We start from the raw sequence: 26,963 nt of genomic DNA, 5'->3' as shown, positions 1-26,963 counted from the left end.
TTCAGCTTCATCTATAAGACAATTTAATAATTAAACTGCTTTTGTGATTGTACTCTTACATATATGCCCGATGGAAGTGCAAATGTGTGTTCACCCACAGATCTGTTCTGGGATGTTCAAGTTCAATGGCAGTGCTATTCATTATGGCAAAAAAAAAAAAAAAAACCTGAGAACCGTACAAATGAATAAAGAATGGTACATTCACACAGTGGAATATTATACAGCACTGAGAATAAAAAATTGGCCACTATATACACTATGAATGGATTTCGCAAACCTATTATTGAATGAAAGAAACCAGACGCAAAATAGTACAGGCCACATGACTTCATTTATCCCAAGTTCAAAAGCAGGCAAAGTGAAACTATGCTTTTAAAAGTCAGAGAAGTGGGGTGCCTGGGTGGCTCCGTTGGTTAAGTGTCCGACTCTTGATTTTAGCTCAGGTCATGATCTCAGGGTAGTAAGCTCGAGTCCTGAGTCCTGTTGAGCATGGAGCCCTACGTGATACTCTTTCTCTCTTTTTCTCCCCCTCTGCACCTCCTCCTGTGCGCATGTGCTCTCTCTATCTCTAAATTAAATAAATCTTTAAAAAACATTAAAAATAAAGGTCAGAGCAGTGGTCACTGTAGGTGGGATAGTCACTAAAAGGGAGCATCAGAGATTTCTGGGGCAGTATTTGTAATGTTCTGTGTCTTAATCTGGGAGCTGATTCTATCAATTGTTCAGTCTGAAAATTCATCAGTATAATGAATGTATGTGATATATGCAATTTTCCCAATATATAATTGAATTTAAAGTTAAATAAAATAAAACTAGATTCTTCTCTCAAGAAGTAGATCTACAGGTGTGAATATTAACTCGGCATAGTAAAATGGAGCTAAAAAGCTGAATTCAAATTCAAAATTTTATTATTAATTCTGCAATCTCATCTTCTCTGGCTTTCACTTCTATAAAATGAACAGCAAATGTCAAATGATATAACAGTGAATTTTTAGCAAGAAAGATAAACAAATATTTATTACTGTTGCCTGAATATTAAATTATATTATACTTCTCCAGTTAAAACTCCAGTTTTAAGTTGTAAAGTTGTATACAAATGTCAGTATAAATCTAACTGGTAATATAGTATCATCAATTTTGCTATTTAAAGAACTTCCTAACAATTAAAGATACAAAACATTTACTCTTACAACCTACACTCCTAAATCACCTCTTGGACTTACCTCTTCTTCTCAATGAACTTTCAATTGTCTTGAGCTTTCCTAGCTTTACTGTTTGGTTCCCATTCTACCCCACTTTCCTAACCAGCCATGCCCCATTTCCTCTACTTATTGGGATCCTATCTGTTCTTCAGTTAAATCGCCCCTGGTTAAATCACAACTCCTGTAGTACACCCCTCCAGGCCATGGTGACCTCTTTTTTTTTTTTTTCCCCATTTAGTGTCTCTACCATCCATTTGTGACAGTTATTAGTTATTAGACAAGCTCTGAATAGCTATTTATCTCTCATACCATGATTTAACAAGTCACATGTTCATATCTTGCCTCTCCAGTAGGCTATATTTTTTCCTAAAAGCAGAGACCTGTATGATATTTATTTTAATCCCCCTCAATGCTCTGCACACTGTAGATATTAAATAAATGCTTGCTACACCAGTGCTCTTTTTGTAGGCTCAGGAAAGCAGGCTTCTCTGAAAGTAGGGCAAAGGTGCAGCCTGGGATTTCTTCTTAGAGTAAGTGGATTCTGTCAGCGGTATCTCATCTCTAAAACTCTAAGCTAAGCTCTGATCTTCTTTTCTCTGAGAGCTTTCAATCACTCTACCCGTTAGAGTCTAGACCAGTTCTTGTGAATAGAAATGTAATGTGAGCCATATATGTAATTAAAAATTGTCTAAAAGCTACATTAAAAAAAGAAAAGTAAAAAGAAACAGGTAAAATTAATATTTTTACTTAACCTTATATATACAAAATATTATGATTTTAACATACAACCAACATAAGAAATTATTAGAGAGATAGTTTGTCCTTTTTTGTACACTTCATCTTTGAATTCTGATGCATATTTTACACTCACAGCACATCTTAATTTGGACTAGCCCCATTTCAATTATTCAAAAGCTACATGTACCAGTCACTACCGTATTAGATGGCACAGGCTAGAATATACAGTTCTGAACCATTCTGAGTAAACCTAAGATCAGGCAAACCCCGTAGAATTATGTTACAGTCTTCCTAACCTTTGCTCTTCAAAATTGAAGAATACACTTTAAGCAATTGTATTTAAGTTCAACATTAATCCATATCTACTCAATATTTAAAATGGCAATCTAATTATCAAAAATTCAGTATGGTGCTATGATTATTAAAAATAAATGTAGGGGCACCTGGGTGGCTCAGCGGGTTAAAGCCTCTGCCTTCAGCTCAGATCATGATTCCAGGGTCCTGGGATCGAGCCCCGCATCGGGCTGTCTGCTTAGCAGGGAGCCTGTTTCCTCCTCTCTCTCTCACTCTGCCTGCCTCTCTACCTACTTGTGATCTCTATCTGTCAAATAAATAAATTAAAAAATCTTAAAAAAAATAAATTTAGGGGAGCCTTGGTAGCTTAGTTCTTAAGCATCGGCCTTTGGCTCGGGTCCTGATCCCAGGGTCCTTTATCGAGACCCGCATCAGGCTCCCTGCTTGGTGGGAAGCTTGCTTCCCCCTCTCCCACTCCCCCTACTTGTGTTCCCTCTCTTGCGCTCTCTCTCTCTGTGTCAAATAAATAAATAAAATCTTTAAAAAAAATAATAAATAAATTTATAAACTGAAAAATTTTGGAGACTGGAACTTTGTTATTCGGGGTACTCAGCCCAGAGTTTCCACAGAGGAAGTGTTCAGTATATACTCACAGTGAATGAATAAATAAACAAAATATGCAAGCAAGCAAGCTAGTAGAAAAAAGTCTAGCCTTCCACCTCATATCCAGTTACAAATATGGTGGAGACATGGTGACATCTGTTCTCGTTCATTTATGAATTAAGAAATCAAAGCCTGAAGAATCTCACCAAGGTGGAATTTAGATTTTTTTTCCCCAACAGCCAGTCCTACAAAGGGAGGGGAAACCCTGGTAAACAAGAATTAGAATACAACTGTAACATGCAAAAGTTATTAAAATGTCTATAGTGCTTTATCACTTTGTAAAACCATTTGTCATATATTATGTACATACATAAATACACCAAATATCATCTAACCCAACTATCAAAGTATAGTTTCCTTTTCCTCTATGCCAAAAGAAAATAGATATGGAAATATGTGCTTAAACCAAATAACTCATGGTTCCATGGCCTTAAAGAACATCTTGTACTCATGAGAATGTTTTCCCATTCATTTGTGCCACACAGTATAGCATACTTTATATCTGATTGCAAGTCATTTAAGAACTTCTTTATTTTGGAATTTTATGGCAATCATGTTAAGTGTTAATTTTACTATGGACATCAAAAGGATGAATGACTAATTACATAAAGGGGAAAAGATGAAATGAATCATGGACTCCACTTAAACTTCAGCAGTTAAAAGGGTAGGTAACAAAATATTTAAGGAAAAAAAGAGATAGCTTCAGTTAGTCATGGTCTTTTGAGGTAAAAAGGGTAAAAGTATTTTACTTGCCTGATCTCAGATCTAGATTCTCAAAGATAAGAGGTACTGTGGAGAACCACCATAAAATACTCAGACTTCAAAGATTCCCAAAAAGTCAAAATATGGAATATTATGTACAAGTAAAAAATAGGTATAAAATCAATGTATTATGAGATGTTTTATTTTTTTAAATGTCTCTTTTGAGTATTCTTTTTTAAAAAAAGATTTTATTTTATTTATTTGACAGAGATCACAAGTAGGCAGAGAGGTAGGCAGAGAGAGAGGGGGAAGCAGGCTCCCTGCTGAGCAGAGAGCCTGATGCAGGGCTCCATCTCAGGACCCTGAGACCATGACCTGAGCTGAAAGCAGAGGCCCAACCCATTGAGCCACCCAAGCACCCCTCTTTTGAGTATTTTTAACAGGTATTCAGAACCTTAACCTAATCTAGACATCTTAATGAATATAAGGAGAAAAAACTTGAAGAAACAGAATTTTTAAAGCAAGAATCTAGTCCTAGTTTCTTTTTAATATATAGGACTAGATTCTTGCTATAAAAATTTTGTTTCTTTAAGTTTTTTGCATGGAGTACTGGGTGTTATATGTAAACAATGAATCTTAGAACACTATATCAAATACTAATGACGTACTGTAGGGTGACTAACATAAACATAACACAAAATAAAAGTAAATAAAATTTAAAAATTAAAAGAAAAGAACACTTATGTTTTTAATGTTATTGTTATAAGTTCCTCCCCCAAACATAAGCAACCTAAATTTTGCTTTAAGAGAAAAATGGACAAATCCACTTCAAACTGATTCAGCAACAAATACTTATAATATTTAGGTATTTTATTTTTTAAAGCATTTAAAAATTAAGATGTAATCAACATATAACACTAGTTTCAGGTGTATAATATACTGGCTCGATTTTTACATATATTGTGAAATGATCACAACAATAATTCTAGTTAATATCTATCATCACTCAGTTACAGATTTGTTTTTTTCTTGTGATGAGAACTTTTTTTTGAGAGAACGAGTGTGTGTATGAGCGAGCAGAGGTGGAGGGAGCAGAGGAAGAGAGAGAGAGAATCTCAAGCATGCTCTACTCAGGGCTCAATCTCACAACCCTGAGATCATGACCTGAGCCAGAATCAGAAGTTGGATGCTTAACCAACTGAGCCACTCAGGAACCCCTTGTGATGAGAACTTTTAAGATCTACTCTCTTAGCAATGTTCAGATATACAATATAGTATTATTAACTATAGTCAGGCATTTTTAATTAATAATGTCATCTATAAACTGATCATTTTTAGTTGAGTAGGGAGTTTACTAAATAAAATCACTGAATCTTTTAAGAATCATGAAGAGGGGGTCTTAGAAATATTTACCCTACTGCCCTTCCAACTTTAATGTGTATGTGACACAGACTGTGATTCAGTAGGGGTGGGGTGGGTATGGGACTCTGCCATTCTAGCAAGTGCTAGTTGGTACTGCGGCTGCTACCCCAGGGATCGCATGTCAGCTAACCAGTCTCTAACGAAACCCAAGGAAGTTCCCACAGACTCTGCCTGGGCATCTCCAGTGACCAGAAGCTGAAGTTTGCTTCCATGGTAGCCACTTCAGGAATCTGACTTGTGGAGAGAGCACTAGAGAAAGTCTGCTTCCTCTCCTAAGGATGAAAGACACCTTTTCTCCTGCTCCGTCTCCTCTTTTCCAGGTTAAACATCCCCACTTTTTAAAAATATATATTTTTTAATCTTTAAAAATATTTTTTAAAGATTTAATTTATTTATTTGCCAGAGACAGAGAGAGCGCCCAAGCAGGCGGAGCAGCAGGTAGAGGGAGAGGGAGAAGCAGACTCCTTAACAAACAGGGAATCCGATGCGGAACTCGATCCTAGGACCCTGGGATCATGACCTGAGCCATGACCTGAACCACCAAGGAAGGCCTCTCTGCACGCTCTCCTCTATGTGGTGTTATTAGATCATTTCTCACCACCAGATAGTATCCCAGTGCATATGTATAGCAAAAGGAGTGGACTCAATCCAATGTTGATGGGCACTTGAGTTGTTCCCAGTTTTTGCTTCTATAAACAATGCTCCTTTCAACATTCTTGTCTTGTGTTTCTTGAAGCACATGAGTGTTCTTCCTAAATGTACACGTAGGACTAGAACTGTTGGGCTGTAAGTTATTAGGTCTAGCTGGTTAGGTTATAAGCTGTTTTCCAATGCAGTTGCATCAAATTATACTCCTACCAGCTATATACAAGATCTCCCATTCATCCACATCCTTGTCAGCACATGGTATTGTCAGACTTTTAAATTTCTGCCAATCCGAAGTGTATGTAAGCTTTTTTTTTTTTTTTCAGATTTTATTCATTTTTTTGAAAAAGAGAGTGAGTGAGCACAAGCAGGTGGAAGAGGCAGAGGGGACAGAGAGAAGCAGGCTCCCCACTGAGCAGGGAGTCTGACAAAGGACTTGATCTCAGGACCCCGAGATCTTGACCTGAGCTGAAGGCTGAAGGCAGACACAACCAACTGAGCCATCTAAGTTTCAAGTAATCTCTACATCCCATACGGGACTCAAATTCATAACCCTGAGAACAAGAATCACATGTTCTTCTAACTGGGCCAACAGGCACCCCATCTCTGCCCACTTTTTAATTGAATTGGTTTTTGGTGTTGAGTGGTATAAATTTCTTATATGTTTTAAATAACAGCCCCTTATTGAATATATCGTTCACAAATATCTTCTCCCAGTCTTTGTTTGTTGGTGGTTTTTGTTATGCAAAAGCTTTTTATTTGTTTGTTCTGATACAGTCCCCATATTTTATTTTTGCTCTTATTTCCCTTGCCTCAGGAAACCTATCCATTAATATGCTGCTAAGGCTGATGTCCAAGAGATTGCCGCCTATGTTTTCTTCTAGGAGTTTTTTGGTTTTAGGTCTCACATTTAGGCCTTTAGTCCATTTTTAGTTTATTTTGTGTACGGTGTGAGGAAGTGTCCAGTATCATTCTTTTACATGTAGCTGTCCAGTTTTCCCAGCACCATTTATTGAAGAGAATGTCCTTTCCCACATTATATATTCTTGCCTCCCTTGTCATAGTTTAATTGATCATGTAAGTGTGGATTGTTTCTGGGCTCTCGGTCCTGTTCCATTGATCTGTGTGTCCATCTTTGTGCCCGTACCATATTGTTTCGATTACTATAGCATTGCAGTGTATCTTGAAATCTGAGACTGTGATACCTCTAGCTTTGTTCTTTTTTCTCAAGATTGCATTGGCTACTCAAGATCTTTTGTGGTTCTGTATGAATTTTGGGATTAATTGTTCTAGTTCTGTGGAAAATACTTTTGGCATTTTGGTAGGGACTGCATTAAATCTGTAGATTGTTTTGGGTAGTAGGGACATTTTAACAATATCAATTCTTCCAGCTGATGAGAATAGCATATCTTTCCATTTGTTTATGTTTTTTTAGAGTTCTTTCTTTGATGTCTTATAGCTTTTAGAGCATAGGTCTTGCACCTACTTGGTTAAATTTATCCCTTAGTATTTTGGGGGAGGGGACGGTGTGCAACCATAATGGGATTGTTTTAATTTCCCTTTCTACTACTTTATTATCACTGTATAGAAATATAACAGATTTCTGTATATTTCTGCAACTTTACTGAATTCACCTGTTAGTTCTAATAGGGTTTTTTTGTTTGTTTGTTTGTTTTGGTGGAGTCTTTAGTCTTTTTTTACATACGGTATCACATCATCTGCAAATGATGACAGTTTTACTTCATCCTCATCCTGGATACCTTTTATTTCTTCTTGTCTGACTGCTGCAGCTAGGACTTACCGCACTGTGCTAGATAAAAGTGGTGAGAGTGGATATCATTGTCTTGTTCTTGGTCTTAGAAGAAAACCTTTCAGTTTTTCATCATTAAATATGCTGTCAGTTGTGGATTTTTTATTTATGGTCTTTATTGTGTTGAAGTATGTTCCTTCTAAGCCCATTTTCTTGAGAAGTTTTATCATGAAGGAATGTTAAATTTAATTAAATGTTTTTTCTGCATCTTCTGAGATAATCACATCATTCTTAGCCTTTCTCTTGTTAATGTGATATATCACATTGGCTGACTTGAATATTTAACCACCTCTGCATCCCAGGAATAAATCCCACCTGATCATAGTGAATGATCCTTTTACTGTATTTTTAAATTCAGTTTGCCAATGTTTTATTGAGGATTTTTGCATCTATGTTCATCAAGGATACTGATGTATTATTTTCCTTTTTTGTCATGTCTTTGGTTTTGGTTATCAGGGTAATGCTTTGTAGAATGAATCTGGAAGTTTTCCTACCTCTTGTTTTTCAGAATAGTTTGAGAAGAACAGACATGAACTCTTCTTTAAATGTTTGGCAGATTTCACCTGTGAATCTATCTGGCCCTGGACTTTTATTTGTTGGGAGTATTTTTAATAACAATTCAGTTCTGTTAATAGTAATTGGTTTGTTCAAATTTTACATTTCTTTCTGATTCAGTTTTGGAAGATTGTAGGTTTCTAGAATTTTTCTATTTCTTTTAGGTTATCCAATTTGTTGGCATAAAACTTCTTACAGATTCTCTCATAATTCTTTGTATTTCTGTGGTGCCAGTTGTTATTTTTTCTCCTTCATCTCTGATTTTACTTATTTGAGTCCTTTCTTTTTTTCTTGATGAGTCTTGCTAAAGGTTTATCAATTTTGCTTATCTTTCACCGAACCAGCTCTTGGTTTCATTTATCTTTTCCATTTTTTTAAAAGTTTCTATTTCATTTATTTCTGCTCTGATCTTTATTATTTCCTTCCTTCTACTAATCTTGAGCTTTGTTTGCTCTTCTTTTTCTAGTTCTTCTAGTTATAAGGTAGATTGCTCATTTGAGATTTTTCTTGTTTCCTGAGGTAAACTTGTTTCATTATAAACTTCCTCTTAGAACTGCTTTTGTTGCATCCCAAAGATTTTGGACTATTGTGTTTTCATTTTCACTTGTCTCCAGGTATTTCTTTCTTTTTTCTTTTTTCTTTTAAATTTAAATTCAATTAGCAAACATATAGTACATCATTAGTTTTTGGTATTTTATATACTCTTTGATTTCTTCTTTGATCCATTTGTTGTTTAGGAGCATGTTATTTAGCTTCCCATGTTTGTTTTTTCTAGATTTTTTCCCCTTGTCATTGATTTCTGGTTTCATTCCATTATAGTCAGAAAAGATGCTTGATATGACTTCAGTCTTCTTAAATTTATTAAGACTTGTTTTCTGGCCTAACATGTGATCTATCCTGGAGAATGTCCCAGTTCACTTGAACGTGCACTAGAATGTTCTGAATATATCTGTTAAGTCCATCTAATGTGTCATTCAAAGCCATTGTTTCTTTATTGCTTTTCTGTCTGAATGAACGGTCCACTGATGATGATCTCTCCATTGGGGTGTTAAAACCCCCTACTATTATTCTATTACTGTGAGATGGATCCCTTTACCACTATGTAATGCCCTTCTTGTCTCTTACTACAGTTTTTGTTTTAAAGTCTATTTTGTCTTACTGCTACTTTGGCATTTTCGTTTTCTTCTAGTTGCATGAATTATTTCTTCCCATCCCTTTACTTTCAGTAAAGTAAATTATTTCTTCCCATCCCCTTACTTTCAGTCTGTCATTAGGTCTGAAGTGAATCTCTTGTAGGTAAGATATAGTTTTTTGTTGTTGTTGTTGTTTTTTAATCCATTCAGTCATCCATTCTTCTGATTGGAGTACTTAGTCTATTTATATTTAAAGTAATTACTGATAAGTATGTACTTACTGCCATTTTGTTCATTGTTTTCTGGCTGCTTTTGTAGTTCTCTTCTGTTTCTTTTTTCTTCTCTTGCTCTCTTCCCTTGTGGTTTGATGGCCATCATTAGTGTTATGCTTGGATTCCTTTCTCTTTATTTTTTGTGCATTTATTATAGGTTTTTGGTTTATGGTTACCACTTGGTTCACATATAACATCCTATGCGTATAGCAGTCTATATTAAATTGATGATCATTTAAGTTCTGACACATTCTAAAAGTACTAAATTTTTACTCCTCCTCATTTTATGTATATGTCATATTTAATATCATTTTAATTTGCACATTCCCTAATTTTTATAGATATAATTGATTTTGTTTATATTTATGCTTAAATCTCCATACTGACTTTATAAGTAATTCATCCAACACCTTTACTATATATTTCCTTTCACTTCTAAAATTTTTTTCCTTTCATAATATTCTTACTTCTAGGTATAGCCTTTTCTTTCCACATAAAGAATTCCTTTCAACATTTCTTAGCGGACTGGATCGGTGGTGATGAACTCTTTTTTGTTTATACGGGAAACTTTCTCTCTCCTTCAATTCTGAATGATAGCCTTACCAGGTAAAGTATTCTTGGTTGCAGGTTTTTTCTTTCAGGTCTTTGAATATATCATGCCACTCTCTTCTGGCCTTCAAAGTTTCTGTTGAAAAATCAGCGAAAAGCACTATCGGGTTTCTCTTGTACATAAATTTTCTTTTCTCTTGCTGCTTTTAAGATTCCCTTTTTAAAAAGATTTTATTTATTTATTTGACAGAGATCACAAGTAGGTAGAGAAGCAGGCAGAGAGAGAGGGGGAAGCAGGCTCCCTGCTGAGCAGAGAACCCAATGTGGGGCTTGACCGTGGGATCATGACCTGAGCTGAAGGCAGAGGCCTTAACCCACTGAACTACCCAAGATTCCCTCTTTGTCATTATTTTTAGCCATTTTAATTACTATGCATCTTGGTGTGGACCACCTTGAATTCATCTCATTAGGGAATATCTGTATTTCCTGGACCTGGATGTCTATTTCCTTCCTCAGATTAGGAAAGTTTTCTGCTCTTATTTCTTTCAAATAAGTTTTCTGTTCCCTTCTCTCTGTCTTCTCCTTCTGGACTCCCTATAATGTGAATGTTATTATACTTGATGATGTCACAGAGTTCCCGTAACCTTTTTTCACTTTTTATTGTCCCTTTTTCTTTTTGCTTGGCATGGTTGCTTTCCATTACCCTTTTTCCAGATTGCTGATTTGTTCTTCTGTATTCTCTAATCTGTTGTTAACTCCCTCTAGAGTAATTTCTCACTTTAATAACTGAATTCTTCAGCTCTGATTATTTTTTATGTTTTCTATCTATGTGTTGAAGTTCTGAGTTCATCTACTCTTTTCTCAATCCAGAGACTATCTTTACAAAATTATTTTGAACTCCGTATGAGGCATATCATTTATCTCTGTTTCATTTGCTCTTGTACTGTGACTTTGTTTTGTTCTTACATTTGGAACATATTCCTTTGTCTCCTCATTTTGTCTAACTCTCTGCATTTGCTTCTATGTATTAGATAGGTCAGCTACTCTCCTTGTCTAAAAGAGGTCCTACAGGTTGCCCTGTAGCATAATCCCTCCTGGTCATCAGAACCAGGTGCTCTAAAAGTGGTCCCTCTGTGGATTGACTATTCCCTCCTGTTGAAACTGAGCCTCTTTTAGACCAGCTGGCTGCAATGACTTGCTTTGCCCACTGTGGGTACACTGGACAGCGTTTTCTCCTGGACTTTTAAGAGGATTGGCTCTGGCTGCTGCGGGCTCACTGGTGGACAGAGCTGGCACTCAGCTTGTCTGCCATTAGCCTCTCTGCCATAGCTGCAGGCACACTGAAGGGCAGGGCCTTCTTCCTGTGCAGCCAGCTAAGAGGCCTGGCTGCAAGAACAATGGGCATGCTGGTGTGTGGGGTTACCTCTCTCCTTCTCAAGGCAGCAGTCACTTTGTTAAGACACCAGTCTTTCCAGCTGGGGCTGCCTACCAGGTATGATGAAGCAGTAGCCACTTTGGAGGGATGCCTGCTGAAGCAGATAGGCTGGGTAGGGCAGGTCTGCTGGAGAATGTCAGGGTGGAACTCACAAGGGAGATGGACAGTGTTAGAACTGGTTGGCTCCTACAAGAGTATCTGGTTATCTAGGCTAAAGAAGGGCTAGAAAAATGGTGCCCGTTAGCACTTTTATTTCCAGTGCCAGACACTTTCCCAGGTACTGGCAATGCCATAGGAAACAATAACCTCTGAGCTTATGTCATAGTGAGGGAAAGGACAATAAGCAAGCAAGCAACACATATAGGATATCAGAAGGTGACGAAATCTTTGGAGAAAAGGAAGGAAAGGGAAGGGGTGGGACACCTGAGAAGGAAGGCAGTCCCTACGCTCCACAGGGTGCTGGGAAGGCCTCCCTTAAGGGTTGGGAGAGAGCCTGAGGCTGCAGTGGAAGAGCTAGTCCTTACTGTGGGTCCCACGGATTCTCCCACCAGTTCCCGCAGGCATACCAGACTGTACAAGCGTATTAACAGCCAGAAGGCTATTTAAAGATTCCAGTCCTCTTTCACACTCTGGGTTCTGGGCCTCTTCCTCCCCTTAATTCTCGCAGCTACCCCACCCTATCCAGACACATTTCTGACACCATCAGGATTCTCAAACTTATGGCTGGGTGGCAGAGCCATCTCAACCTCTCATCTTCCTCTGCCCATCTCCCTGAGTCCAGCCTATCTCTGGTTTGGCTTCTGAAGCTGGGGCCTCAAAATCCAGTCTCCTTCCCAGGATGCTTTCTCAGTAGTAGGTAGGAAGCCAGTTCAGGAGGCTCCCTTGGTGATTTCCTTCTCACCTGAACGTCTCCTTCTAGAAACAGGCTGTTGGCAAGGAAGGCAACAGCAGCACCTGAGACCACTGTAGGGGTCTCTGCAAGTAAGAGACCAGGGTCAGAGAGGAACGTCGTATAGGTGCTTGTGTGCACACATGGGTGGACTCGTAAATAGGTAATTATGCAAGCATGAATGTGTGCATGCCTAGGTCTGTACAAGAACAGTGCGAGAAAGAGGTGTGGGCATCAGGCAGGAGCAAATGGAATCTAAGAGAACAAGTGAGAAGAGGTGAGTGCTCACAGAGAAAAAGAAATACAAATATGTGCCAAAAGAGGGAAAATAAATGACACCCAAAAGGAAACACCACAGGATATCCAGACAAAATGGTAAAAGTGTGACAGGGAGGTATTGGTATTAAAATCCCCAAATGCTGAGAACAAGACACAAGACAATCAATCAATAAATTAATCTGCTAAAATGAAGTATGAAAGAGGCAAGACTGACACAAAATTTGAGCTAATAAGATTCTTCCTGTGTGCTTCTTCTTATGCATTTATTTCCCGGACCAAGGCTAACATAGCACAAATAACTAGGAAACAAATGACGGAATGTTTCTAAAGATCGTGTTTAGAAAGAAAAAACTTGAAATTCTAGAAATTCAGCTGCCTGTATTACAAAATGTAAAAAAGGAAAGGTTCTTGGGTCAGACCGCTGTGGTATAGAACTGAGATAACGAACACGAATGGTCTGGCCAAACAACAGGCGAAACAAACCAAAACTAAACAGGAAAACAAGAATGTTCACATATACAGATGCAAGCAACAGGCTACCCTGTTTGAACACACCCAGGACCTCCCTGTGATGTTCAGGGTCTCCCAGGCAACCTCCTGACCATGGAAAGGAGGCAAGGCCCTTCCTCTTGTGATAAGTGCTCCTTCTCCACTCTGCTATTTCCTCTGACTCGCATTTTCTGTTAACCCTCCTCTTGGAATCCTTGACAATGACTCACACAGCAATAGGGCTAGTCAGCAATACCACAGCCCTCCATAGTAGATGCTGTGTAGGAGGCAAGCACCTCCGTGGACTGTAGTGGGTACCATTTTTTTCCTCTCTCTGTTCAGGGAGGATCTGCTTTTCAGCCACATTTCCCTCAAAACACAGCCCTGACAGAAGATGCTTACTACACAGATTTCTAAACGATGAAATGATCTGACTTTGGCTACTTGGTCATAATGAAACTAAAAACATAAGATGAAAAAACAATACTGTGATCATCACACCTACAAAAAACAACTTTATACTTGGGTGAAATCATGAGATCAGAAAAAAAGAGCTCAAACTAATATTTTCCAACCTTTCACTAACAGCTAGGACTAAAACCACATGTTGTGAAGGTCTTGCACTGTGTTATTATTAGAAGTCACAATTCTATTGATACTGATGAGTCATTTGTATCGGCGGAAACCAAGAACTTCCATCAACATCATGTTACACACAGTCACTGTGGCTTGGCTTTTTCTTTATTACTGGTCAAAGCTGCTTCAGAATGCTTACTGAAGCTTTAAAAAAAAAAAAAAAAGAAAGAAAGAAAGAAAGGAAGGAAGGAAGAAAAAGGAGAACTCCTGAAGGATTTGCAACGCTTCCCTTCCCCAGCTGATCTCAAGTCATTCATCCTTCTCAAGATAGGTTGAGATGATTTGATCAACTCATATCTATAAAAGGAAGTTTATTTAGAAACCTCAGAAAAGTAACATTTCACACTTTCCGATGAAAATAAGCAGAACTGAACTCCAAAAACAAACAGCGAAACCATCTTTGAAAACACATGCCAGATTTAAAATGACCTGAGGTCAGGTTGTTGTTTTTTTGTTTTGTTTTGTTTTTTATAACCTTAATAACATGCAACAGATATAAACAAACTCTGTCATCACTTAAGGGCTTGAACCACACAAAACCATGTCAGGTGAGCCACTGAGCACCCACTCCCCTACTTCCCCACTCAAGGCACATGCCCCTCCCAGAGGGAGAAGTAGGTCAAGTTGCAGTTACATCAAGAAAACCTATGTTAAAGGTTTATGAGAGTTTCTTCCAGTGCTAAGGAAGAAATAACAGCATATACCTTTCCCTTAATATCATCTCCTTACCCTTCTGCCCTTAAAGAGCCCCCAGAAAAGGTAAATGAAGTAAACAATCTATTTTCCTGAGAGATTCCCAGAAATGCCATGATTCTTACGCAGTCTCTGTAAAGGTAGAAATATGCCCAACATTCTACCCTGCAACCAGAAGGCTCCGATTGGCTGCTGGAAGAAGGAAACCCAGCTCAGCAGTGACTGCAGATCTGAAAATAGCCCGCCAGCCGCTCAATGGCCCCGGGTGCTCTCCAAGGGCAGCATGGCCCTGTGGGCAGTTTACAGTGCTGCGGGCTGAGTGCCGCAACAGCTGCATGAGTCAGCAAGCACTTCTGGTAGGAAACTGCTGACATGCTAAATTACTCTTGCATGCATAAGGTGCACACACCTACCCAGCAAAAAATCAAAACAAGGTACATGCAAATTAGCAAACAGGAACCTCTCGACCCTTGCAATTCTATTTTCCAAGGTTAGATCAAAAATACAAATAATCTATATGCCACTGCTCAAAAAGCAGCAACGGCTCCCAATAATTCATCGTGGTAATAAACACAGCTCACTCTCTGTGATGTGTAGAACAGCTGCATTCAAATCTTACAAGCCAGTTAATTTTAACTGGTTTTAATTTTAACTGGATTTAACTGCTTTTCCTCCCTTCTGAAAAATCAAAATAGTTGCCCTATCAACCACAAAAACTGGTAACAGACCAACACAGTTCCTGTTTTTCAGAGGGGACTTACTTTCAAACCCACAATATCAAGATGCTTAACATAAGTGGAAATTTAAAATTCACTGTTTGATGTGGGAGACTTAAACCTGTACACTAATTCAGATCCCACAAACGTTATAGAGTGATTACCTCTCACGTTCGTCCTACATGTCTTTCATCTCTGGTCTCTCATTTAATACAGGACCCAAATATCTACAGGAAAACTGGTTGTCCGGAACTCAGAACGCATTTTCCCATAGAAACAGCGTCTAGTGAGACAGTGTCTCAGGACAGTCCATGAAACTGTTCTTGAAGATAAAATATGAGTGAGAGGTTAAATTTGCAATTTAAAAAGAGAAAATAATATTATAACAATTGTTCCAAAACCAATTAAAAATGAAAAAAAAAAAAAGCCTCCTGAGTGACTATGTTTGAGGAAGCTTCTAATCAGAGGAAGATAAAGGGACAGCCTTCTAAATAAGACTTTTAGATTTGGTCTTTAGTTTCACTCTGGTTCTTTTAACATGGTTTAAATGATTAAATTCACTTTAAAATTCAAGGCATTCTCTTACTTTGGGATAATGTATCATTAAAAAAAATCTTTATATTTATCAGTTGTGAGAACTTTTTTTTTTCCAAAAAAAAAAAGAAGAAGATGACCAAGAGTTGGAAGAGAAAAATAGAAGGAAGAATGGTTACAAAAGGGGAATACTAGTGATTGAGGAACAAAAGGAAATGGAGTCTGGGGGGAAAGAAGGCATGGAGATATAACTAAACGAGGAAGCCTGAGGAAAGGTAAGAATTAGAGAAAGGTCCCCCACTAGACAGTGAACTCCCAGAGAGGAGTCTTTCCACCCAGAGGCCCGGACCAATACCGCAAAGGCAGAAGTCCAGTAGGATAGTTCCATAGATTGGCACTAGATGGCGCCATCAACTCAACATAGCATGGTTGCTGGAGGCGTTTGCCTTGGGGGAGGGGTGCTACGAGATGCAGTTGAGACTCCACAACTGGTATTTAGCAGGTAACATGTCTATCTAAAATACGCATGGTTTCATTAGTCAGTCAACTTCTCCAAACATCCAGATGTCATCACCATGCTAATAGCATAGAGCATGCCAATTTTTAAACCTATCAACTCAAGTTTTAGTAATAAAATAGGATAGGGAAGCCGTTGAATAGGGTCCATTGCTTTTTTTTTTCCTCCTAAAATTGAATACTTAAGGATAATAGAGTATTTTGGGTTCACTGCTACTGAAATGACAAAAATTCCTAATTATAAACCAAGTGGCTTTTTCCTGAAGTTCTCTTTAAATGTCAAATAACACACCATCTTGTTACACAGGTTTGTGTGATTAGATCCAGTGTTTGGCAGGAGGAAGGTGGTGTTCACTGACAAATGTATTATAACATTAAAAATCATTGGTTGAATTTTTAATATTACAGTGGTTTTTATCTTCTGCTATCTATATCCTCTGTCCAGGGTTGGATTTATGAACAACCCTCTCTTTGCTCAGAAATGTCCTCCCATAACCAGTTTACAAGTGTGTGAAATCTTAACATTTCCATCTACAGAATTTAACTCTTTGGCTTTTTCTCCTGTTAGTATGCTGATGCTTCAGAAAGAAGGGAGTACTAAAATGGTACTGTTATTTATACCCTAGTAAAATTGGTTTCATAAAATCCCTTTCTGAGACTGGTTTTGAAAGGGAGTGAGGGGACTAATTAAGGGCCCTTTTGACTGAAAGGCATCACAGAGAGTAGAAGGATGGAAAAGAAGACAGTGGAGAATTCATAGCAAACCTTGCCTAGCTTTACAACTACAGAAAGGATCATCATTCCTGACACAGATCTTCCCAAGGAGACAGATGAAAAGTAGGGGTTAACTCTATAAGTATGCCTGCATTTTCCTCTTGCTGAATGGGTAATAATATCTTTATAGTTAATTTCATTTTTTTTTTCACAGTTTGACTCTTCGGGGCTCATTCATTTGCATAATATGGAATCTTGAACCCATATAGATATTCTACAAATCAATGCAAGTAATTCTCATACGAAATCAGCAGCTTTAATTTAAGCTCATCATTGTTTGCATAGAAATCTTTATGCACTCATCTGCTTGATTTTTTTAATCACTTAAAACCTCCAACAGTGACACACTAAGCATCTCCTCATTTAGCCATCTCCAAAACTTGAACTAAATACTGAAAAATAAGCACAATACATTCATACGCTAGATCATTTTCCAAATTGAGCTTCAAATATATGCTTGCTGTTCTAGCAGCTCCCAAGAATAATGCCTCTTTAAAAAAAAAAAAAGATTTTATTTATTTATTTGACAGAGATCACAAGTAGGCTGAGAGACAGGCAGAGAGAGGAGGAAGCAGGGTCCCCGCTGAGCAGAGAGCCTGATGCGGGGCTCGATCCCGGGATCATGACCTGAGCTGAAAGCAGAGGCTTTAACCCACTGAACCACCCAGGCGCCCCAAGAGTAGTGCCTCTTGACTAAGGAAGACAACGTGGATGTCCGTCCCAGGGCAGAGCTGAGTCAGCATTCTCAACAGTGACCCTACAGACCTGAGGTAATCAGGGTCACTGCCAAACCAACTGCCAGGCTGAATCCTTTAAAACCATTCAAATCCCCAGTTGAGAGTTGCAACATGCTAATCTGGCAAGATAATCTCTTCCTGAAATTGACTAGAATGAGAGCAAAGGTTACCTGCTTTTATCTGTTACTAGTAGCTAATATTTCTAATTAGGAGCTCTAATGGAATTGGTTCTGGGTGAAATTCTTCCACCTCAGTAGAATAATCTATCTAGTATAAGTCTTTTACCTTTCCTACCTCATCAAAAGAAAAGAAAAGTTAAAAACAAAGTCTTCACTTAACAAAAGGCAGAGGCTTGAACTACAAGAAAATCCTGGGAAAAGAATCATGGGATTCATGTTCTTTGTCTAGTTCTTCTTTGGTCCTTATGTCACCACTTCTGTTCTCTGATCCCCAAATGGACAATTAGACCTGAGGAATGAAATTATTAGAAAGTGAATCATATGAAAGACAAAAAGCATATTCATTCAAGTTCACTGACACATTATTTTTCATTTTTATCTTTCAGATAGATGTCAACAAAGTAATCCAATATTGCAGAGTGAGTTGGCCTATATTTCCACTTCTGAAAACTGCAAGGAAGCAAAAAGGAAAAAGCAGGGGGAGAGGGGCAGGGGGACAGAATAGCATGGTGGTTAAGAGAACAGGCCCTAGCATCAGACACCTACTTTCCAATCCCAGCTCTACCCCTCATTAGCTGGGTGGCATCTGTGTCTCAGCTTCTAGTGATCACACCTAGCTCTGGGTTTGTTATAAGGATTAAATGAGTTAATATGAATAACACACATAGGAAGCTCCCAACATAGGTTAGTTAACATCAAAGAAAAAGAGTGTTAGCATACAATACAGTAGTCTGTTTTAAATAGATACTGTCGGGGCATCTGGGTGGCTCAGTAGTCACCAACACTTTGTTTTAGTCGGGCTCTGGGCTTGCCTGGGAATCTGCCTGTGTATTCTCTCTCTCCCTCTGCCTCTGCCTCTCCCCCTGCTCATTCTCTTTCTCTCGAAAATAAATAAATCAATCTTTTTTTAAAATGCCTTAAAATAAATTGATAGATACTGTCAAAACTCCTGAATTATACTAAGAATAGTCTAAATAATCCTTCTTGGTCTTCAGAGGCTGGAAACCTTCCTGCTCTGAGCTGAGCAGGGGTTTCATACAGAAGCTGGGCTCACATTTTCACTAAAGATCCTTGCCTACGTCACACACATACCTACCAACCCGGAGGAATGTCTGTGTAACTTCCAACCATTTAAATGTCAAAATGACCCTAAATAGGTTCAGAATAAAAATGCTACTGTGAATTTCTTTCCAAGGAGGAGAATGAACCGTCATCTTGGCAATTAACAATTCTGTTTTTATCAGGTTGTAAAGATGTAGGTAAATAAATCAATTCTGGACTCTGTATATAGGAACCATTATTGCCAAAATGGCCCCAAGGGCTATATCATGGTTTATACAATACTCCAAAGGACCAAAGACAGTAGTGAATTAATAGGATTAGGAAGCTATGAGGCAATGGCAAGCCCCAAATTTCAGATGGACCCTGATGGTACCTCACTCCATAATTTCTCCGGGAGGGCTACCCCAACTTCCCAACCTGGTGAAATCCCACCATTGTGCCCTCTGTTGCATGGAATACCTTTCCTTCACAGAACATGTAGAGGTGATCTCTCACCACCTAATTAATGTTATTTTTCTTACCTTTTTTTCCTTAAGATTTATTTGAGAGAGAGAGAATGCGTGTGCATACAGAAGCAGGGGGAGGGGCAAAAGGAGAGGGAGAGAATCTCAAGCAAGATCTGTCTTCCCTTTGAGACCTGAGCTGAAATCAAGAGTTGGATGCTTAACTGTCTGAGCCACCCAGGCACCCTGTCATCTCTCCTATTTGATGTCGTTCTTCACAGGGCAGGGGCCAGGGCCGTCTTTGCTCCTGAGCACTGTGCTCACCTAACACAATGCCTGCCACATAAGAGATACTCAGTATACGTTTATTCATGGAATGAATGAGGCATCTATCTCTAAAGAATGGCACCGAACGCTTGTCCCATTTTGTGACACTCATGTGGTTTTGTTGCCTAGGAAAATACAGAATGGGAAGAAAATAAAAACTGTCAGTAACGTGTGGATCCCGGGACGCTGAGCAAACTTGCTGAGCATGCACCTTCCCCTTGTTTTCACACTTACAGAATAGGAATACCCACTCTGGGCTCTCTCAACTTTAAACTCCACAGTGAAAGTCTAAGCCTTCTGAGTGAGACTCATGGAGAGTCCCGAGGAAACTCTGGAAGCATCTGCAGAAATTGACGGGGGAGAGAGAAGAGAAGGGTATGCAAGACGAGAATTGATGGAGGCCCTGAAAACTCAAAAAGATTTCTTCTGAAACGAACCTGGAGTTTGTGACACGCTAGCTGTAGGCTCAGGAACAAATGAAAACAGTTACGAGAAGCCTGGGAGCACTGGACAGTGGAGATTTAAATGGTTGGGGAAGGAGAAGATGAAAGCTGACACAAAGACAGGAGGGAGCTCAGCGACCAAGCACCAGTTCTCAGGGGTATCCGCAGTGTGTCCTACAGCCTGCAGGAGACACACAAAAAGGTCAGGGAGGAAAACGACACATCTCAGAACCAAAGGACAATTTATTATCAGGCTAAGGAACAAAAGAGAAGTTAACCAAGGGAATATGCTGGAGAAATGATGATTACAAAGTCACTGGGGAAGACTGAGAGACATTTTGGCTGTAATTCCAATGACTAGAATAAAGGAGTACGTGAAGTGCTTTCAGATTGGGCAGATTTATTATTTTGGAAAAAAAAATAGCTCAAGGAAAAACAAAGGCAAAATTCCTGCCTGATTTGTGAAGTAGTGCCACTAGTAAGACAAGGTTCAATTTCCATATTCTTTAGAAAAGAAATGGTCCTTGAAAAGGACAGAGAAGAGACTCTGAGGATACTTCCAGCATTAGGGAAGCTGAGCAGCAGCTGATGGTAAAATCAGGTTTCAGTTTTTCAGACTGACATCTGAAATGAACAAGAAAGGAAAAAGAAAAGGGAGAAAAGTAAAAGAAAAGATGTTGAATTAGCAAAGACAACTACTTTCCTATGAAATATCCTAGACAGCCCCCCGCCCCACTGAAAAAGAAAGAATATTGTGGACAGTCTATCTGAATTTATAAAATGTTTAGTTCACAACAGGTTTCAGTTTGGACTCAAACAATTTGTAAATATTTCCACAAAATTTAAAGATGGGCCAGGACTAGGTCATACACTGTCACTGATAAAACAAGAGTGATTTTCTGTTGTTCCCAAGGATGTGTTGCTGCTTTGCCTAAATGGCTCCAGAGGAACAAGAAGTTCATCTTCTTTTCCCCCAAAATGCAAATTGTTACAACCAGCCCTGGCTTCAGATCCTCAAGTGCCTCTGGTAGGGTCCTATGTCACTGGAGCTTCCCTACCATCCAGGAAAGAAAAGGCAGGAACTGGGAGGCAGATGCAGTGCTGGCTGTATAAACACAGGTTTTAACAAAGATGTTGCATCTAATATTGTTCTCTGTTGCTGGTACGGGAGAGTAGGAGCCATATCCTCTATTTACTATGGTCCCCACCTCACACCTACTCACTGACTCGGGGCTGGACTGTATATACAGGATGGGGAATAACCTTTAGGCAGTCAAGAAAACACACACTGCATTCAGATGAAATTTTTTGCCACATAAAGTGAGAAAATTCCTCTTCTGTAGAATGGGCGTGATGCCTACTTCACAGGGTTGCTTTGAGGAGTGAATGAGATACGAACAGGTCAAGTAATCAATATGGTTTCTGGCACATCAGGAGCATTCGATAAATCACAGCTATTATTTTAGTGGGTGTTTTCAAATGTCAAATTCTCATGTATGTAGCGAACAGGTTATTCAAAAGCAATGGATTATTTACCTGCAGAGGATTACATGGTGCCCATGGTATTTAGTCTTTGGCCTTTAAGGTTGCATCTCTCTCAAAAGGAAAGTTACCAATCTCTGAGTGGGACTCAGTGTGGATTTCAAGTTTTATTTTTCTTACATCTTGCAACTTTTTGGATAGCTATAACCATTTATTTGGTGGAGACTCATAAATCATCTCCTGTGTGCCACGCTCTTAGGAAACTGCCAGATACAGAAATATCAAACAATAAGATGTTTAAGCCAGTTCAGCGGTAGAAGATAGGCTGCCTGCCGGCCAGCTCTAACAATTGCGTATATTCTCATCCAACATTTCAAAAATTTTGAGCTAATCTTTAAAAATTAGGGATTCCACATAGAAGTCTATCAGATAAGCAGCTTCTCCTGGGTATATCAGATGGCATGGTAACACAAAGCCTGGACTCCCTCCCATTCCTACCTGGCAACAGTCGACGACAAGAAGCTGAGACAAAATAGTGGTTGCCCGCCCCTCTGTGCTGTGCCCCCGTCCTCACCAGGAGAGTGAAAGATGAAAATGAAGGGCTCTGAATTCAAGAATTATTAAGGATTTCAAGAAGATTAACAACAGAAGATTCAACCAAGTGTGAGACCCGTCTGAGCAGGGGAGGAGGGTACAACAGAACAAGCACAGGTCCACACAGCCGGGTGTAGACACCACACCCCCTTAGCAAAACAGGAAGGGTCTTTATTTCTCTGAGTGTTCCGTCATTCATTCAGCAACGAAGCCAGTATTTACAATTACCCAGATACCCCAATCCCCTGAAATCAGAGGTACAAAAGGTAGGGGAGTGAAAGCGCCACACAGCTGAGCTACAGAGCTTCCAGGATCCCTCTCCTCCCTTGTTAAGGCTGGATCCATACCAGAGACACTAAGCGCGAGTTAATCCAAGTAAAATTAAACTGCTCCCAACAATATAGATTGGCCTGAGCCCTTTTGTTGGCATCACAGGAGCCCCCGATCATACATTCTGCAGAACAGCTCACAAGCGCTAATGAATAAGTCCCGACGGCGTGCAGACAGAGGGCCCAGAAGTGAAGGGCTGGCCTAGGAGAGATTTGAACATGAACCTGACCATCTGGCTCTCTGCGACTCACTTTGATCACAAAATGAATTGCAACAAATTGAAGAGCACATGGCTAGAGTTAATTGTCTCATCTGTAATCTGAACCTACTTTTAAGCAGTTATTATTACCCTCTATCAGGTGGAAACGTTTCCTACCATCACAGCAAAGTGCATTTCCTGATGAACTGTAATGGATCATTAAATCCCATATCTGAATAACAATACTTTGCACTTATGCAGTGCCTTTCATCCAGGGATTTCAAGGCAGTTTGCAAATAATTAAGCCCCTCGAACAGCAGCCAGAGGTTGAGCCACTGGAAGGGACTTGCCTGAAGACACAGAGTCAAAGGCATGATTCAATAGAAAGAGAATAAATGGTTTCCTCCCAGGCATTAGTGATACTGAAAAGGGAATTGGGGTGGGGAGAGGAGAGGGTTGTTCTGATTCCCTCCCTGCCTTTCTGCTTTACCCCTGCTTCTCTGTGGCAGATCCTCACATGCCACCTACAAGGAACAGAAAAGTAACAAAGGTACTCATAATTTAGCTAAGAGTTCATACATACACATGTATGAAGAGAATGTTTTTCCATGTAACCCTGGCATAGACAATAGGAACTGACATTTCGATCCACCTGCAGAATTGACAGATACCAGAGGAATTAACTCAACACACTTAAGATTACCAAATGTCAAAGCTAAAGCCTTCCAAAATCCAAAATGAAAATATTGCTCTGCATATATGAAGTGTGTTCTAACAAAAGTACTTCATCCCATGGTCCTGTGTTCCATTTTGGGGAACCCCCTCCCCTTTGAATGACATTCCAAGTTTCAGGAAAAGCAAAATAAGGCAGAATTGGGCAATCAATGTGTTCTCCAAACCAGAACTCTGGAAGGGAGAAACACTTCAGCCACCACAAGTTTTGTGGTGAAATTATAAACTCCTGAAAAACTGAATTTATAATGGAAATGCTGACAGACCTTTCACTGGAGCAGTTTGAGCGCAACACTGTAATTTAGCAATCTCTCTTACAGACTAAAGACTAATTCTAACAAGATGTCATTTTGACTCACGTTTATTACTACCTGCAAGAATGAAAAATGCCATTTACTCGGGAGCTGCCAGAGAACCAGGGTGGGGCAATCTCACATTTTAAGCAAGACGCCCGCTGCCTTACCAAAATAGCCCTCTCCGCGGAAAGAGTGGCAGCCTTTCACGCTCAGGTTCTTTCATGTCAGCCAGAGTTTCGCGGCTCGACATGCCTTTCCTACATGTTACATTTTAATGATCTGAGAAAACCGTTATCAGAGTTAACATCTCTAATTTTACTCTAAACAGACAAAAGCAAAATATCTCATTAGGCATCATCTCCGCCAAGGCTCCCACTAGGCAGAAAAGGATTTTTATCTAAAGTAATTACCCTTTTTAGTTAAATACGCTCAACAGATGAAATTTACACACGGAGTGCGACTGCAGCACTAGACAGTGAAGGTGAAAACCTTGGAACGCCGTGTCTCGCTACCCGCGGGCCCGCCGGGAGTCTGCGGCTCAGTAGGGGTGGGGCGCCCTCGTCCCTCCCCTTTCTTGGGGGCCACCGGTCGCAGCGACCGCGATGACCCCGCGCGGGAGCTGCGAGGCGCGCCTTCTCCGGCCACAGACAAAACCATCCGGACAGCGCCTACACCGGAACTTCCCCCCAAGTTGTCAAACTCGCCCACACGCGAGAAGGTGCTGGGGATACCCAGCACGTCCACAACCCCCGAAGCCAAGGGTACGCGGCCCCTTTCACATGCATACACTCGGCCCTGCCCGCTTCCTCCCACGGTTCGAGTTCCTGCAAATCCTCCGCCAGACCGAGGTGGACGAGATGCTCACTCGAGTCCCCTCTCGCGGGCAGCTGGGGTAGTCCACGAGCGCCGCCCGCCGCCCTCTCCAAAGGCACTGGGCAACTGAGCACACACCCGTGAGAGGAGTACGGAGCGATCACAGGGAGCCTTGGCGTGGGGAGGTGGAGATGCGTCTCCGGGATAAACTCCTCTCCTAGGTGGAGCTTGGAGACTGAAGTGTGGGGGGGAAGAAGAGGATGTGTGTGTTGCACTTTGATTTCATGGAGAATCTTGGGAGGTGGAGGTGCAAGGTTTCCCAGTCTGAAGGCACGAGCGCCGCGCTTCGAGCTCCCGGGGACGCATTCCGATAACGCGGTCATTCGCCAGTAGGAATGCCATCCCGCGGTTAACACTGCGAGGCCCCCAGCTTGCTTCTTCTCGGGACCCCTAAACTTGGGCTTTGATGACGCTCCAGTCGCGGAGGTCCAAGCTACCTAGCCGCGACTGACAGCTGAGCGCGAAGGCGCGGCGGCCGCAGTCCCTGCGGAGCGGCCCCAGGCGCGGACGCCGCGGGCAAGGAGGAGGCCGCCGGGCCTGGCGCTAGGATCGCGGGCTGGGGGCCGGGGAACAGGGCCGTGGGTCTGACAGCTGCTCCGGCTCGCGCGGACGCGCGCCTCCCTCCAGCCCGCCCTCCCCACGCCTGACTTATTACCCTCTGCTCCTCCTCCCCCTGCTGTTCCAAAACACCCGTCGACGCGAGCAAAATACAATGCCGCCTCGCCTGCCGTAAACAGCCTGGCGAGAGAGCGCACATTCGCCGCGGCGCGTCCGCCGGCTTGGCTCCCACCCCCTTCCCGTTCCTAGAAAATGCCATAAAAGCGGGCCGGGCGCTCGACGGAAGGCTGCGCGCCGGGCCGCCGCGGCTCCCTCCCCGCGCCGCTTTCCCCACGCCTCCCCGCCTGCCCCGCGCACCCGCGCCCTCGGCAAACTTGCCCCGCCGCCCCGCCCCGCGCCAGGGCCCGGGACCCGGGGCCAGAGACTCACCTCGCCAGAGAACTTTGCGTCCTTTTCCGCCTCCTCTTCCCAATGTCTTCCCAGCCTGCAGCCCCCTCCAGGGAGCCGGCGCGGTGGGCGGTTCGGGGGTCACCAAAAGCTCGCCGAGAGGACGCGCATCACATGGCAGCTCGTTCCCAGCCCCCCGAGTGTGCCGGGTAGGGGGAGGGGAAGGGTCGAAGGGAGGCCGGAGGGAAAGCCAGAGCCGGGCGGCAGCGGGAGTAGGCAAGCGGGGTGGCGAGGGCGGCGGCGGGCGCTCACGTTAGCGCTGCTGCGACCGCAGCCCGGGTGTGCACGGTCGCTGCTGCTGCTGATGAGGCGGCGGCGGCTCGGCGCTGTTTGCTCCGCGCGGCACGGCTCGCGCTCTCCCCGGAACGCCCACACTCTCAATCGCTACATTGTTGACATTCGGCGCTGACGTCACCCGCTCCCCATTCACAATAACTTTACGGGAGCCGGGCAGCGCACCTCCCCGGCCGCTGGGGCGCGGTACGCCTGGCGACTAGCGTAAGCCGCTCCGCGAATGGCGCTCCGGGGGCTGGGGTGGGGGGCGAGGGGCGGGGGCGGGCGCGCGCGCTCGGCTGGCTCGCGGGAGGGGGCGCGCCTCAGCCGCCGCTGCACTCCCCGCTTTGTGCAGCCGCGCGGCGAGCAGAGCCCCCTGCTCCTGGCCCCTCTGACCGGCTGGCTGGGTCCGGCCTTGCCCCGGACTCGTGAGGGCCTTGAAAGGCAAGGGTTGAGGGCTTAAGGGGTGGCGGGAGTGGTGAGGGCTGTTGTGGCACGTGGGGAGGGGTGCAGAGCCCAGGGCCCTGTGTCCGGGAAGAGGAGCCAGACGTCGAGACCTGGGATTCCTGGGTTGTCTAGCGTTTCCCAGGAGGGGCGGGAAAAGATGCTCCACGGACCCCCACAAAGCCAAGCGGGCCCCCTCATGAGTGGGGGTGGGGCGAGGAAGAGTAGCTTCCGACCCGCCAGCTGTTTTGACGTTTGAATCCTTCACCCGGGAGCCTCGGCCTGTCCCACTGAGCAAGTCCGTGAGCCCCCACGACTTGTTTAAGCGGCGAGAGCAATTGCGAAGTGTAGACCAAGAGCCTCCCTCTCAGCTTCAGTCCCAGCTCCTCCTGTGTCCCAGCCTCTCCCCTGCCTCTGACTCTGGAGGCTGCCGGGGTGTTGCTGCTGCACTTTAAGGCCATCGTGTGGCTGCCCTGTCAGAAGAAGGCTTGATGGTGGTGAGGATTTTACAGAAAGTAATTAGGACTTAGACTGAACGAACATTTGCAATAAAGGAAGGTTGTGTTAGTGCAGAGCTGGTGCCTGCAACTTTATCCCT

The 26,963-nt window shown here is 42.0% G+C and overlaps 1 protein-coding gene across 3 annotated transcripts in view; it reads right to left on the bottom strand.

Annotated features, from left to right (window-relative positions):
• Positions 1–25,732, bottom strand: part of BACH2 (BTB domain and CNC homolog 2) — a 353,955-nt gene extending 328,223 nt beyond the window's left edge. For all 3 annotated transcript variants that reach the window (XM_032339048.1, XM_032339047.1, XM_032339042.1), the window contains exon 1: positions 25,631–25,732. The gene's annotated coding sequence lies outside the window, so the exon portion shown is untranslated. The remainder of the gene's footprint in view (positions 1–25,630) is intronic.
• Between the last annotated feature and the right edge of the window lie 1,231 nt (positions 25,733–26,963).

Source organism: Mustela erminea, chromosome 4, assembly GCF_009829155.1.
Source record: "Mustela erminea isolate mMusErm1 chromosome 4, mMusErm1.Pri, whole genome shotgun sequence".
Classification (NCBI taxonomy): Eukaryota; Metazoa; Chordata; class Mammalia; order Carnivora; family Mustelidae; genus Mustela; species Mustela erminea.
This window is presented reverse-complemented; position numbering and strand designations above follow the sequence as displayed.